The following is a 13,791-nucleotide window of genomic DNA, read 5'->3' as shown; positions in this document are numbered from 1 at the left end:
CAGGACAGGAGGGGAGCTCTCAGCTGCCCCCAAGGTGCTCTGCAGGGCTCCGCATCCCCCCCATCACCCACCCGTGCCTGCAACCCTCGGCCACCCACGATGAGGGGCACCTCTGCACGTAGGGAGCAGGAGGGGACAGAAAACCCTCTTCATTTCCCCAAGTCATTCAAAACCCTTCCCGCATTGACACCGATATTAGCTCTCCGCAGCTACGGCGGTGCCCCAGACTCCTCCCGGAAAGGGCCGTGCAGGGCAGGATGTGGCCCCAGCCCCACTAGCCACTGGCGTGGGGGGAACGCAGCCACCGGCACCAAGCATACAGCGCGCCGAGGACAGCACCGAGCCACTCACGTGCCAATGCAAGCAGCCACTTGCTTACAGCCGCCTCACCAAAGAGCCGGGCATTGTTTCCTTCACCATTATTTATTTTTAGAGACAAAAAGTCAGAGCTGCTCCTACAGCATGATTTACCCCGGTGGGGCTGTGCTGCCGACAGCGGTTGCCGGTGCCCTGGCTGGATTCCGAGCATCCATGGCTCCCATCCACCGGGACACAAACCCCGACCTCCCCCCGGCCTCGGCTGCTGCCTCCCACCTCACCAGCATCACATTCGACTGCTAAAAATAAACTATCCAGGTTATTTTTCACCATTCCTGTTATTTATTTGCACGCACTATGGAGCTATGACTCATTAAAAGACACGCCACGTTTTGTGTCATCCGCGAAGGTAACCTGAGTGCTTTACCTGGCCTGAAACAATACTATTGAAAAAATAATGCTGAGTTAGTCACTGGATCAGATAAAGAGACAATAACTACACTGTACAGATCATGACATCTGATGCCAAAAAATCTGCAATAAGGAGAAGACGCTGAATTTGTTATGCTGGTGGTGGTGTGTTGTTTTTGTTTTTTTAACAAACAGACTGAGCCAGGATGTATAAATTTAAATCAGAGTTTGGCAACACTGACTGATGTCTTGCACATAAAGCATTAAAAATATCAGCTCATCGTTCACGTCTCTCTGCTGGAAGCGAACCAGAGGACTCTTGTTGATTTGACTAGTAGATGTTAAAGCAATATTTTTTCAATCAGAATTATCACCTCTTTTAAATCATTTTTTACACCATTTTCAATAATTGGCCATTGAAGGGAACCAATTCCAACAGCACGAGCACAGGTTATAAGGTGGCAAAGAGAGTTACAGAGCTAAAAGAATAACAGACTTCCCAGTTCACTGTCTGCTCCGAAGCAACCACAGCTCTTGGAGGTCAGACCAGAAAGAGAATTTCTAGTGAATCAGAGTACCCAAAATACCCATTAAGCAATGCATTAATTCTGAGTGAATGGGCTGAAACTTATAGAAATGAGCTAAAAAGCTAATTTTAAAGTTTCCTTTAAAGCTATTTTGCTAAAACATGTACTTAATAAACCTGCTGAGATTTTTCCAAAGGTTTAAAAAAAAAAAGCCACCGGTGATGAGATGTGAGGTTTGTCGGCGCTGCCAGCAGCGGGAAGAGGGGACAGGGAGAGCAAACAAGTGACGCTGGGCCAAAGTTGCATCCATCCTCGAAGACAAAGGCAGCGATTATATGGCTTCACACCAAAGACTAAATAAAGCCCTGAAGATGGGGCTTTTCATTCACTGGCAGCTGGGAGGTGGTTTGTTTTTTGGCCAGGGAGCAGGACGCATTCTTCCATGCTGAGACGCCTCTGCAAGAGCGAGGGGAACAATAGACGCGGCGGGATCCAGGAAAAGGCAGGAATTGCAGCGGGCATCGGCTGCCCGGTGGAAAGCTGGGGCTCAAGGGGCGCAGGGCTTGCTCAGCACCCTGCCATGGGGGACCCGCAGGATGCGGCCCGCCCAGGCCACGTGCCCAGCACCGCTCGCCCTCAGCCCCGGGGCCAGGGCAGAACCCGTCCCCCACGTGCGGTTCGTGGGGGGCTGCAACACCAACCCGCCCAAGCTTCTCCAGGAAGGGATATTTTTTTTTTTCAGTTCTTTGCAATTCTAGAAATGTTGTCCCACCGCACGTACACATGCCTGCAGGTCTACAGGTACGTACACGGAGCCGGAGTGGGGTTATTCAGTGCCATTCCCCTCAGTGAGCACCTCTGCTCTGTTTACATGGACATTAGATAAGGGATTCAAGGTCTGGTATGTCTTTTAAATAAAAAAAGGGTTATTAAAAGTCAGCAGAACCACATCCATGATCATGCTGCTGGTTCAGGAGCTTTTCTTTCCTGTCTTGAATTTCCAGGCATGATGCTGGGGCAAGCATGGCAAGCAGGAGCCTGGCTGCGGCACTGAGGAGGGCTGCGCTGCTCCCAGGCGGGTACCAGCTCCCGCGATGCTTCTTTCCCAGTAATAAATAATTTCTATTGCCAAGATTAGACACCAGTGGTGAATGGGCATGACAGCAGGAAGGAGAGCCCTGAGTCCCAAGCCCCATCCGGACAAGGAGCCGGCTCCTCGCAGGGGATCCACAGACCGGCACATGTCACCCACGGATGAAGTTTGGCCTTTTGTGAGCAGCAGACAAATGGCCAGGATAAAGATAAATTGCCTTCACATTTTGTTTTACTTCCTAATGACAATAACCTCCTGTGTGAGACAGCGAATCACCGGGCTGCCCGCTCCGACCCCCACCGAGCGCTGTAAAACTTTAAGGATCTCCTCAAAGAGCCGAGAAGAACCACGACCCTTCAGAGGGCACCTGTGCTCCCACACAAAGCCAGTGCTTCCTTTTCAGGGACATTACAAGACGGCTGTAAAGGTCAAGGCAAAGCCTTCCAGCAGGGAGATGCGGATCTCTCCCCTCCTCTTGCACCCCACGCCAGTGGGGCTCAGCCTTGGCCACCTCCGGGACGAGGGGCACGGAGCCACCCGCGCCTTCAACAGACCCCGGGGGCCCGAGAGGGACACCGGGTGCTGGGTTTGGAGGCAGAATTGGGGTGAAAGGGGTTCACAGAAGCTGCTTGGTCCACTGGAGCCCATCGTAGCCCTGGGGAAAGCAGCCCTGGGCACCCAACCTGGGCACACCAAGGCTTCTGCTACTTCCTCAGGGGTTATCACAGGTTAAAAAAATAACCAGCAAGCTGCAAAAAAGCCGTCAAAGGCATGACTAGAGGAGATATTCTTCATAAGATTTTTTTTTAAAAAAAAAAAAAAAAAAAAAGAAAAAAAAGACAGCTGCATCTATTTTGCACTGGGTCAGCAGTCACCCGGCAGCAGCTTGGGCTGAACGACAGCTCGGGACTCAGCGCTCCCCCCACCCAGCAATCCCCACTGCCTACTAAACCCAGAAAACAGCAAAGGGGATAGGGCAGAGTTTCCAAACCGAGCGGGCAGGATTTCCAGCCTCTCAGGTTTCTATATGCTTCTGCCAGACCGTCACCCACCAGCCTACACAGGCCGTGGGGCAGCATCCCTGGGGGCAGCCCCAGCAAGGGATGGGGCAGGGTGAGCATCCCCCCCAGCATCTCCCGCTCCCTTCCCAGCCCGGCTTGGCTCCGCAAACCCAAGCGGGGTTTGTCCTCCCAAGCACAAAGGCCCAAGAATTATGAAATAATTTCTTTTTCTGTATACCTGAACTGAGGCTCAATTGGAACACGTGCTGCCCGCTTGCTCTGCAGCGCTGCAGCTTTCATTGACGATTTTTCTCCCCTTACAACAAGGGAATAAATAGAAATTTATGCATGAAGACATTCTTATGAATAAATCATAAAACCAAGCTCCGCTCGGTGCCAGGTATGTTTGTGATTATGTGATGCCATTATGTAACTGGGTTTTCCTAATCAGAAACATGATATTCTCGGAGCATGAAACTGGGACGTTCTGCACCACGTCCCCTCGCTCCAATTACCGCGCTGGAGCGTCCGACCGTGCGCGGAGCAGCAAAATCCTCCACCGTGAAATGTCCTGCTCTGAGCTGGGAAGGAAACGGTTCACGTTGCCTCTTCCCTGGATCCGTCTTGCCCAAGACACAGTAAAGCATGAATACACGAATAAAAAAATCCATTGTTGTTGATACGGTGTTTAATTGCTTTTCACAAAGAATGAACTGTTAGCACAGATTCTCCACTTTAGACCCTATGTGGGGGTCTATGGTCTAAAGTGCCCAGGGCTCCACCAAACCCAGATTTTTATCATCTCTCGTGTTCGAGGATGAGGAGTTTCCATTCTGTTTTCACCAGTCTCATGGCGCTGCTGCCCTTCTGCAAACAGCTTCAAGGCTGGCAGGAACCAGCGCTCCTGATATTCACATAAATAACCCTTATAAAGACAACTACCAAATTTATTTTTTCCTTTACATGGGTGTCTGTATCCACTGCTAAGAAACTCCCCGGCTGTATTTCAGAGCAACTGAAATGCAGCAAAGCTCTAGCTGGGGGATGTTCAGCTACTGGGAATTAGGGACAGGACAAATCCCAGTTCACCGGCAGAGATCTGCCTAAAACTCTGAGAAAAGCAACGATGCCCCCGGTGAGGTCCCTGCCACCCGCAGCATCCCTCTTCACCGGAGCATCGGGACGCGGCACCCATCCGCTCTCACCCAGGAGAGAGAGTTTTGGCCACACGGTTTCTGAGTGAATAGGAGGTGGGGATGTAAAATAAGGCCAGAGAGCACGCACTGAGGTCCCGAGATAAAAAAAAAACCCTGAATTGGAAAGACCCCACACTGCTGGGAAGTGATGGGCTTTTCTGCCGGTCCCAAAGAAGTGAGTGGAAAATGCGGGTTAGGACTCCGGCAAGGCAGCAATATATCTTAACGATCCCTCAGCCGGCTCCTTTTCAGCGTGAGCCTGGCTAAACGCTGTAAACTGCAAAGGAAACCCAGAATGACAAACAATTGTAGGAACCTAAAAAACCAAGTTCCTCTGGATTTCATGGGAAGTGCGATTTTAAATACTCCGACCTGTCTGTCTGGGGGGAAGTGGGCAATAAATAGCAGCCTGGTTGTTATCAAGAGGATGTGAGCTATTTATAAAAAATTCTTGGGCTTTTTGAACTCTGTTTAAAGAGGCAATATCCTTCACTTGGGTAATTGGGGGACTAAAATGCTAAAGCAAACAAGATTACTCAGCCACCTTGGGAAAGTTTAGTGCTTACTTGTGTGTTTCTGAAATTTCGAGCCTATTTAAACAGCTGCGCTGTTATTGTCCCCAAATCCAGAGGAGAGAAAAGGTCTTTCAGACCGTTGCGTACACGGGGACATACCCGCAGCCAAGAGCTGCCCCTCACGCACGGGGTCTGACCATCACAGCTCAGTGATCCCAGCTGCTGGCAGCTACGTCACTTCATTAAATAATATCTTACATCAATTAAATGTCTCACCTGAAAAGGGGCTTCTGAGTGCCTTACAACACGCTGGCTTCCCAGCGGGATTAAACGATCTCCAACGCTGAGGCAAAGCATGGGCATCAACTCCTGCGACGGCAGAGGAGGGGGAGGTTTTGGTGGGAGGGCAAGGGGAAGAGGAAAATGGGCACCTGTATAAGGCAGGATGTGCCCGGCAACACAAATGTCCACACCAAGCAATAAAGACCTCCTTCGCTCCAGGGAAACTCATCCCATCCCTCTGACAAATAACTATTTTTAATTAATTAGGAAAAACTTTGCCACCTTTGCTGGGACAACCACCTCCCCATCCCCGGCGCTGCACCCCACCTTCGGGTGCTTCAGAGAGAGCGGGGCTGAGAGCCCAGCGCCGAGCCTGGGGGGCACAGCCATCCTAGGAGGGATGGGAAAAGGCCCGGGTGGCCTTGGCCGGCGTGCCCTTACCCTCCCTGCGCCATGCAAGTGACCAAGGAACGATGGATTTAGGGTTGTTGAACTGGGGAGCTTTGAGGGCAAGCCTCGGAGCTGCTCCCCTTCGCGAGGTCCCAGCCCCTGCGGTGGAAAGCAACGCCTGAGACATGGCAGGGAAATGTCCCTCCCGCTCCTTCTCACTGTCCCAGGACCCGCATGTCAGGATGTGGCACCAAACAGAGCCCTCAAGGGTTTCCACTGGCTGCTTTTTTTATTTTTCTGAGCACGGCCGTCAGGCAGACAACATTGCTCCTGTGTGGGAACCACACACAAAGTGTCCTGACAAAATGATGGCATCCTCTAAAATATACAAACATGCTCAAAAGAAGGAAAACCATGAAATTAAGGATAACAAACAACAAAGAGAAACTCATACACAGAATCTGTTAGTGTTTATGAGTCACTAAGGCCTTCCTGTCTCCTCTTATAAATTGTGGGAATCCGCTGTGGTCCATCCTCTCCTCGCAAACCACCGAGGTGCTATTTTCCTCACAGCCCCAGTGCCCGGCGTGGGGGGAGCCTGCTGCACAAATGAAAGATATTTTTTTTCCTCTTTCTTTCTTTTTTTTTTTTTTTTGTCCTTTTTTTCTTCAAAGTAGGAAACCAAATCTGAGGAGTAAATGCTGCAAGGCGCGTAAACAGAGGCGACTGCAGAAGCCTTCGCAGTGAGATCACCGAGCGCCTTGGCCCGGCGCTGTTTTCCGACAGCAGAGGGCTTAACAATGGAATGGATGGGAAATGCCAGGAAAAGTTAAAGAGCTTTGGACACGAGGGCTTTGTAAAAAGCTCATTCTTTATTATTAACAAACAACTTCTCCCCATCCTCCTTCCTTTCTCCCTTCAGCAAACAAGAATTTTCTTTCTTAAATATAATTTTTTTAATCTTAGCATTTTTAACCTCTCCCAGCGTGTCCGTTCTGCTCCATCGAGGGCACCCCACCACATCGGGATGCCAACCACTGCATCACACCTCCACGCACAGCCACCATCACCCTGAGCTTTGCCCTGACTTCAGAGCCCCAGTCTCCCCTCCAGGTCGCTGGTGGGTTTGCAGGACGGTGCAGTCCCCCCCCGGCAAAGGACAGACACTGCAGGACCCCCCAGGAGCAAAGAGCATCACCCTTTGGGTGGGCAGAGCCTGTGCAAATGCTTCCTCTAATCTGAGGGAAGGATGCTCAGCCCATGCTTCCTGGCTAAAACTGGAATACACAAACTAGAACCAGGAACAACAAGCTTTTTTGGATTTTTATGTGAAAGCCTCACACACCAGAGGATCCCGGATGGCTCCAAGAGAAGCCACCCAGACTCACTCAGAGCAGGGCCAGCCTTGAGCAGCTCATCCAAGCTGCAAGGAACACACTGGCTGAACACATTTGCATCTGTGGGGACTTTCAGTACCAACTTTGTGTGCAGAGATAAAAATACAAACAAAGATTGCAAGATGCTCTAAAACGGCATTTGATACTAAAAGGCGATACCGAGCCTTTGGGAGAACGGTACGTAACCCCACACAGCGCCTCGACGCGACGGTGTCGAGCACTGCCGAAAGCTCAAGGGAGACTAAATCTTGTGGTTTCACTGCCAAAATTCCCTCCTTGCCTTCTTCCTGGGGAAACGCCGCTGGCCACTGACCAGTTCCGTAGTTTGTAGAGCCGCAAGGGAAGGACAGAGCGGAGCAGCGGGTGCTGCTCCCACAGCCGGGAGCGGGGCCCGCGTGGCGGGGGCTCTCAGCAGCACACCTCCACTGAGATTTCCGCTCACTTCACACGGTTCCTCCTGCCAGTTCTCAAAACAGTTTTCCTGCTCCCTCTGGATTTCTTGGTTTCCATGCCACAAGCACTGGAAGTAAAATTATTATAATAATGATTACGCTACAACAAAAAGGCTACCCCCAAAATTACAGACTTTGGAAGAAACAGGGGAGTTAAAAACCCCTGAAACGTCAGCCATAAGTGTTATAATTTTATGTTTGCGCTAACTGGAGGACATGCTTCAGCTGCCCCTTTCATCACCAGCAGCATCTCCTTCGCCGGAGGAGCCCCGTGCCCAGGGCAGGGGCTTGGGGAGAGGCAGAGACCCCGCTGCTGAGGACGCTAAAAGCACCGACAAAAAACTATTTCAATACTAACAGTGTGAGATATGGAGTGGAACCAAACCAGGATTCTTACAGCTACTCTGTACCACTGCAAATGGCTGCAGAAGGAGCAGCAACTCCGGGGCACCGAACCCGCTGTACCCAAAGGGAGGACGGTGCCTCCGTGAGACAGGTGCCTGGAGCTGAACTCTTCATTCAGATTGAATCATTCAGAAAGTTGTACCCTCTAATGTCAAGGAAGTCTCTCTCACTCATATGCACACTGTAAAAATCTGTACTACAGATTTCTACCCCTCAAGAGCTCCTAGGTGGGTGTGATTTACTGCAGAAGCAGCCGTAGCATCCAGCCCGGTGCCCGACGTGAGCCATGCCGCAGCGACAGACGCACGTTCCGCACAGAGCCAGCAGCGCCACTTGAAACTTCCAGCTTTATATAGACTGGCAGTTATCGGGAAATGTTGCAGAAACCTCTCTATTCCCCCAGGATTATTAAAGAGATAGTTAAAATAAAACCAAAATAGTGTAAATTTTTTCAGCATCCCCACGAGTTGCGATTTCTGGGGTGTTGCAATGGGCCTGTTCTTTCAGTATTAGGTTCCTCCACTATATGACCACTTGTATGACAACGGAGTATAGAGCCGGGGAGCCCAATGCCGTAACCCTCCCCACAACCCGGATTGCCACCAAAATGATCCACACGCCCCACACATGGCTGGGAGCAGCAGGGGCGGGGGGGCCGCGCCAGGGCTCCCTGCCCTGGCACCGAGCTCCAGCCTCCCCGCCGGCTCCCGACACCTCCAACTGCTTTTTAGCTGTGGGAACAAATTAATTCCCTTTTCTGCCTCAGCCAGAGGCAGGGGAGCCGAAGCACTACTCGCGCACAAAACGACTCTCCTCCTCCTCTCGTCTAGTTTTTTTACTTGCTTTTCTCCTGTTTCACACAAAGTTGATCACGTGTTAGCAAAGGTGCTGGGAAACTCGCCCACCCGAAAACGCATCTCTGCTCCCTCAGCAAGCCGGAGGATGGCATGGCCCACGCCACGCAGACACGAGGGTGGCCTTGCAGGGGACCCTCGCTCCAGGTATCGAGTTTGTGCTGTTTGCCCCAGTGCTGGGCCAGCCCCAAATCAAAGCCATGCCCGCAGGCCCAGATTCATATATAACCCCGTGGAAAAAAACCCTGGTGTGGGTGCCCTGGGATCTGCTGGGGTCTCAAAGCCCCTCTCACACGTGGCATCAGGCACATCCCAGTTTCAGTACATCCGTAACGCGGAGCATGTGGCGGGCACTGGGAGAGGCAGGGCTGACAAAGCATGAATAAAACAATAGGTACCACTCATCGCCCTGAGGGCTTCCCCATACCGGGACTTAATTTCCCTGAAAAACAAAGAACAATTCCCCGCATCATGTATTGATGGGTCTTGGGTTTGGTCCCCAGTACGGACACACACAATTTTTTTCTTTTACATTTTTGTGTGATGACTTGCATGACAAGCCTAATAAAAGCCTAGACAAATAACCCAAAACACACAAAAATGTAGTACTGTTTCATATTAACTTCCAAAGCACTTCACTGGCTGTAGGAATAAGCGACATTAAAACATCGGAACAAAAAAAAAATTAAAAAAAATATCAACCATGTATGGAAAAGATATATTTGTAAAAATGCCCACTTAAAAATCATTCACTGTTATGGAGTTGACAATGAGAAAACCTATCATGGAATGGTTCAGGTTAGAAGAGACCTTAAAGATCAGCCAGTGCCAGCCCCTGCCCTGGGCAGGGACACCTCCCACCACACCAGCTTGCTCCAAGCCCCGTCCAACCTGGCCTTGAACCCCTCCAGGGATGGGGCAGCCACAGCTTCTCTGGGCAACCTGGGCCAGGGGCTCACCACCCTCACAGCAAAGAATTTCTTCCTAATATCCAATCTAAATCTCCCCTCTTTCAGTTTGAAGCCGTTACCCCATCTCCTATCATTACACTCCCTGATAAAGAGTCCCTGTGGGCAGAGCTGCTCTTGGGGCACCTTTGTGCAGGGGTGACCGATCTGGAAACACCGACGCAGGCAGCTGCAGCCCTCCAGCAGAGCCCAGGGGCACAAGATATTTAGAAAAAAAAAAATAGAAAAAAAAAATCCCACTCGCTCATCCGTCAATAGCCCTGTTGTGCCCCGATCCCTTATTTGGACAAAGGTTGGTGTTCTTGGGCCACAGCTGCAAGGTTGGGCTGTGGAGTCAGGGGAGGTCCTGGGGCGGGAGATGGTATGGAGGAGCCTCGTGGGCCTTGGCAGGTCAGTACAGCCCCACTGACACCCTGCCAGCTCTGGGGAAAACCTCCCCGAGAGCCTATGCCGGGGTTCTGTGGGAACCACGCTCAGCCCCGGCGCAGGACGCAGCGTTGGCATGCGGGGAAGGACAACGTGGTGCCAGCCAGGGCTGCCTCTGCGGGACCCATCGGATGCCACAGCTTCGGCCCCGGCCAGCTCAGATGATCCGAGATCTGCCCCTGCCTTCGGAGCCCAGGGCATCACCCCAGTAACTGCCAGCAGCGAGGGGCAACAGCTATAAAGCCCTCCCTACACCAGAGCAGCAGCATGGCCTGGGGGGGCAGGAGGCGTCCCCATCCCCAACCTGGGGACAGCCCTCATGGGAAAATAACATCCATCCCACCGGAGAGAGCGGGGCCGTGGCAGAGGGAGAATCATCTGGTCTCAGCAGAGCGGAGAGGCCGTTCTGGAGAGGTTTTTCTTGGCAGGAGCCGATGGGGCTCTCGCTTCCTGCCCGGCGGGGGGACATCCCCCCCCAGGGGACCCTGAGGTCGGCGCATCCCATTTCATGTCCTGCCTCCCAGCCTCACTCAACTCCATTCCGGCCAGCAGAGAACAGCCTCTACCCTCCAGCCACACGGGCATGCCGTCCCAAAAAAAATAAAGAATATTAAAAAAAAAAAACAAACCTACCAAAAAACACCAAAAAAACATCTATACTGTAACAGGAAAAACAAACAACATCTGTGCTTTAAACCAGGATCTCTCTTCTCTTCACCCCCCAATATATTTATAACCTACCTGTGGGTCTTCTAAGCTTTTTTTAATCTAATGACCCTAATGGCTTGGGGAAGCAGGCGGTAAAAATATGAAAGCGTGATCTATATCTACATGAACTGCTCTATGTAGAAATGAGACAAGTTCTTTGCGAAGCTGATAGTGGACTGAAAACAACCTTTTCTGACTCTGATTGTGCCAAGCAGCTGGAAGAAAGAAACACCAGCAGGAATGGAAAAATGTTTCCACTTGTTTTCCTAGGCTGCCTGCCACGGCAGAGCCCCCAGAGTGGGACGGGGGGCTCGGCAGCCAGGGGTCCCCGTGAAACCCCCCGGGGCTTTGCCCAGCTGCCTTGGGCAGGAGGGAGATGTTCCCGGCCCCTCGGTGCCAAGCAACCAGCCCCACTCCCAGCCTTGCCAGCCACGCCAGGGGCAACCTGAGGTGGGTAAGTGGAAACCGACCCCCGCTGTGCAATGCAGAAACCAGTAGCTAAACTTTAAACCACTTCCTCTACCTCCGAACAATGCACAGAGGAATTTCCACAAATCCCAAGGCTGCCCTGACTTCCATTTCTAAACTTGGAAAAAGAAATACCAGGACATTCCTTTGTTGTTCCAGCTCACTCGCTGTTTGATCTGGGTTTTTTTTTCTCCAGCTGAGCCAATTAAAGAATCCCAGTTTCCCCTGGAAAAAAGCATAAACCAGTAACAAACAATGCGCTTGCTTCTTTGATTTTTAACTAATTGTTTTCGAGTTGGATCAAAACCTGCCACCTCATTCTCGTCGGCATGGTTTAATGCTTAAATAGTGTCTTGGCCAGAGAGGAGAGAGCGATAGAGGCATTTATACTGCATTCCTGTCCTCTGAAAGGAAATGGCCTAGCGCTGCGTTTATTGAACAGTTGCTATTTCATATCACAGGAGTGGCTTGGAAGATATTCCCCTCCAAAAAAACCCCACGGCCAGCCCCCAGCCGTGCCCGGCGCAGTCCTACAGTCCCACACCAGCTGCTGGGGCAGAAACTCCTCGACACTTACACATGCTCCTGCGAAACGTTTCTATTCTTTGCTTTTATTTTCAGGGCTTTCATCCTTTTGTCTCCCTTTTCCACCTGCCATGCCGCCCGCTCGGATCCCTCCCATCCCCGGACACCTTCGTCCCCCAGTACCATCCCCTTCACCACTCGACAGCTCCTCTCCCCGTGGGCAGCGTCCCGGCTGTCCCCTGCCCCACAGCCAGACGTCCCGCCGCAGGGACAGCCTCCTCCACCAGTGTCTGTGGCTGTCCCACCAGTATCTGTGACCATCTGCCATGGAAGCTCCGGGCACCAGCAGAAGGAACTGGGAACCAAAGCAGTGACACCCAGCAAGGTCGCAGTCCCTGCTCGCCCCATGGGGACACGGGACCTCATGCATGGGCATCTCCTGCGTGGCCTCCGCATTTGTCCCCTCCACTGTCCCCAGGGGTGTTTGGATGGGAAAACACCATTTCCTTGAACTTACAAAGAATCTGTCAGCATAAATCACCGTGCTGGAAAACAAGACACGCACTCAGATGCGAGGCGCTTGCCTTCCGTTTGCTCCAGGAGTTTTTAACGGTCATGGGAGCTCCAGAAGCACTGAGGATGAGGTCTGGGTGCCTACGCTGGGCAGAGATGTACACCTTGACTTGCAGTGGGTGAAACTGATAATACGGTATTCCAATAAACCCCACAACCAAAAATACTGCAAGCAGCCACCTAAGCACAAATAAATAGCAAAGCTAGTAGGGAGACTCTTGCCTCAAGTGTAAGGAAGCATCTATTCTTCTGCCAGGAAGAAAGAGAGACGCAAACCTTGAACTTGAGGAGGAAGGACCGGGTTCCTGTTGTTCAACTGCAGTAATTAATTGCATACGTATCAAGAGAGGCCAAAAGGGGAAACACGAGCTGTTCGTGGAAAGCCAGCACGGAGCCAGTGCCACTGGCGGGTGATGGTGGGAAGATGCGACTCCTCCATCACCTGGGCTGAGGCTCTACCAGGAGGCTCCAGGGGCCTGGCCCAGCCCAGCTGGTGGCTGAAAACCATTGTAATGGCCTGAATCCAGCCCTAATGGCTGGAACGAGCCTTCAAGTTCCAGCCCAGAGCAGACAACAGACAATCGTGTCCTCAGCAGGCTGGAGCCCGAGAAGACCCTAAGAGAGATATGCTACTGTGCAGCATCAAAGTGGTGTTGGGTATCATTAGTGAAATTTTCTTCTCATGATATGACAGAGCTGAAGCTCAGACCACTCTTTTTGGTTTGGTTTTTTTTTTTGGTGGTATCTTATCATCCAAGAGCTCATTAGCCAGGAATTCCTCACGCTGTTTATTTTCCATTTGTCCATATGTTCCCCACAAACTCAGCCTAGTCTCTGTTTTAAGTTTATACTTAGAAGCAGTAATTGGAAGGGATGAACAAAGGCACGAAGGAAGGCAACACAAGCACAAACAAACTTACCAGATGTTTTGGATTCCTGCATTTCCCCAAGAAGCAGGATCCTTAATGTTTTGATCATGTCATCACAGCACAGAGCTGTTGCAGTCCAGAATACAACTGGCTCCTCTCTTCTGACTACTGGCCACAGAGACAATAATTCAAGTCACCACGAGGAACCCAAATCTGCTCTTACCGCAAGCAAAAGCAAAATCCTGGGATGTGCCTATTCGGCATCAGTGCCTATGGTGCGATTGTCCCAGGGATGGATTTGGCTTTAGACTTTGAAACCACAGGACAAAACTGAATTCCTCAATCCACACAACCAGCTTCCAAGGTGGACCAAGAGCTCGCGTGGCCCCGCAAGTGCCATGCTGAGTTGAGAG

This window comes from Rissa tridactyla, chromosome 11 (genome assembly GCF_028500815.1).
Source record: "Rissa tridactyla isolate bRisTri1 chromosome 11, bRisTri1.patW.cur.20221130, whole genome shotgun sequence".
Classification (NCBI taxonomy): domain Eukaryota; kingdom Metazoa; phylum Chordata; class Aves; order Charadriiformes; family Laridae; genus Rissa; species Rissa tridactyla.
The sequence above is the reverse complement of the archived record's forward strand: the minus strand, read 5'-3'. Positions refer to the sequence as shown.